The following is a 2,861-nucleotide window of genomic DNA, read 5'->3' as shown; positions in this document are numbered from 1 at the left end:
CCAGGCGCCGGCGGGTGGGGCCGGGGTGTGGGAGCGGCGCGCGCAGCCGGGCTCCCCACTTGATGCAGCTTGAAGGAGCCGGGACCGGGAGGGAGGTGGCTGGGACATCTGCCTCGAATAGCCGGCCCTGGTCCCGGCTGAGCTGAGCCCACCCCGGGGTCCAGAAGGGACGGATTGGGGGAGGGTAGAGGGTGCTGCGTCTGGACCGGGGCTCGGATCCGTGTCTGGCTTCTCAGCTCCGGGCCGGTTCCGAGGGCCGCTCTGTCTGGGTCCACAGAGTGAAGGGCTCCCCCACTCCTCCGCTGAGGGAAGAACCCCTCCCCTTGCTCCGTAGCCATGGCCCCCATCTCCCCCATCTCGAGGCCACTAACCCCTTAAAGATTTGGAGCTTCAGGAACAGCTCTGGGGGACGTGAGCGTACAGCAGGGCCCTGGGCACTTGAGGATTCCTGGAGGTTGGGGGAGGGGGGACCTGGCAGTCACCAGCTGGGGTTCCCCAGGCAGTTCCCCCCACCCCCACCCCCCAGCTGGCTGTCTGCTGTCTGCAGAGGCTGCAGTTAGGATTCTGAGTAGCTCCTGGGGGTGTGGACAGGTCCTTCCAGGAATGAGGTGGGCCCCTCTGCCCCACACCCATCCTCGGACTGGGCGGGGCCTGGTGGTGCCAGAGCAGCTGGGTCGACTGGAATAATTTATATGTGTGTCTGTCTGCCCGCCTAAACCACTTCAAGGTGGCTTGACAGGCAGGCCTCTGCGATCGTGCCCCCGGGTACAGCCACCAGGCCAGAGGCAGGCGCAGGGTGCCGCAGCAGGGGACGTGGGCACTTGGGGTTGGGCATGTGCACACCTGGCGGATCCAGGTCCCAGACTCCAGCCACCCTGCCCTCGACAATACAGGCCGAGTGCTCTGTCGCTGCCTCTTTCCCCACCTCCTCGGATGTGCGGGGCCTGGCGGGGCCTTGAACTTGACAAGCTCTGCCAACAGCAGGCAGTCGGAGGGCTTCTGCCGGCTCCCGTTCAAGCTTCCAACTCCAGATCTGCCGATCTCATTGTCTGCCTGCACGTGTGTGGGACAGGGCCAGGGTGCCCGGAAGGCAGGCGCTGAGTGTGTCTGTCTGGTCTGCCTTGCCAGGCTGTGTGTAGAAAAGGTGACGAAGCAGATGGGCCAGGCGAGAGCCTTGTCTTGGGGACACTGCTGTGCTGACATTGAATCCTGTGCCTCCTGGATGCCAAGTGGAGGCCTGTCCTTCCTGGGCTTGGTCCCGCTGGCCCAGTTGATCTTCGAACCCCAATGCAAGGCGGTCCTGCCCCCTTAGGGTGGTACTCTGCCTAACGAGACCCTATCCGTCTCTCTCCCTAAGTCGCTCTTCCTGGAAGCTTCCTGAGCAGTGACAGTGATCTGACATGTGGGGGAGGGAAGGAAAGCTCTGTGACAGGACGGTCGTGTGTCTGTGGCAGCTGTTTGGGGACTCATGATTTCCGCTGATTCTGTGGCTAAGCCAGTGTTGGTGTGCGCACACACATGCGGGGTACAGGTAGGTGGAGGTGAGAGAAGCCTGCCCCACCCCCATTCTCATTCGCTGTTCAAGGGACAGGTGTCGGGCCACACCTGAGGAAGTGCAGAACCAGCTCTCAGGGTTACAGGGTGAGGTTCTGGCCCGGGTTGGGGGCTATAGAGACCCGAGGGGGTCCCAGTGCGTGCCAAAAGGACCCCAGTCCTTTCGACATGAAGGGCGGCTGCCAGGGGCAGCTCCCACCGCAGGCTCCACAGTCGGCAGGTGGAGCTGCCTGGATGCCTCCAGGGATGACAGGTGAGCCCGGTGGGCATCGTCGTGTGTTGGGAGCCAGGTGTCGGGTGGTGCAGGACAGGCTGGACTTCCCCAAGGCCACCAGGTGTGTTGCCCTGGGAGGTTTTGGCGGCTCACACTGGTCACAAGGGAACGGAGTATGCTCTGTGACCTGGCCTGCAGGACCTGCGGGTCAGGAAACATAACTTACAGGGCAGGCTGAGCTCCGAGGGTTCACAGCGGCCTGGGCTGCTGGTGTTTCTCATTGCGCGGGCTGCTCCCCGGGAGGTCTCTGGGTGGTAGTGGCCCTCCTCCAGGGACCCACGGTGTGGCCTGTCCTGCACAAGGGGCTCGGACTTTGGATCATGCTGCTCTCATAGCATCACAGTCGTTCCTGGCCAGGGACTCTGGGAGCGTGCGCAGGGTGTGAAGTCCGGCTCATGCTGGCGTCTGTGCCAGGGGATTGGGCCCCAGCCGTGTGCTCAGGACCTGCCTGGTGCAGGAGCCAAGGCTGGGGCCGAGGGGGAGGCGGGAGCAAGAGTGACTCCCTCTGGCTCAGAGCTCTTTGTCCGGCCAAGTGGCTGGGGACTCGGCCATCCCAGGTAGGGATGCTGCAGGACTGAGATGTGGGGGGCAGCCTGGAGGTGCTTCAGGGACCCCCAAGGAGGGAACCTCTATAACCAGGATCACAGGCCCAAGGAATGTAAGGAGCGGGTGCCCGATGACCCCTGGGAGGGGCCTTGGAACCATCCAGCCAGGCCCCTGGAGAGGTGCAGGGCCATCAGACAATCCCAAGGTTATTTGGATCATGGGGCCAGAGAGACGGTCCCCATGGCTCTGGGTGCGAGCCTGGCTGGCCAGCCCTAAGGGATCTGGGGTACTCCCAGGGTCTCTTGCAAACCTCAGAGCCAGTGCCTGGCTTTACGCCCTCTCTTCTGCAGCTCCAGCTCTGTCCTGGAGGACCACGCTAGCCATCCGACAGGCTCTCCATGCCGGCCCCACCTAGTCCTTCTCCAGCCGGCAGCCAGCATGATCTTTAAAAGTATAACCCACATCACATCGCTCACCCACTTAGAGT

Source organism: Pteropus alecto, unplaced genomic scaffold (genome assembly GCF_000325575.1).
Source record: "Pteropus alecto unplaced genomic scaffold, ASM32557v1 scaffold43, whole genome shotgun sequence".
Classification (NCBI taxonomy): domain Eukaryota; kingdom Metazoa; phylum Chordata; class Mammalia; order Chiroptera; family Pteropodidae; genus Pteropus; species Pteropus alecto.
This window is presented reverse-complemented; position numbering follows the sequence as displayed.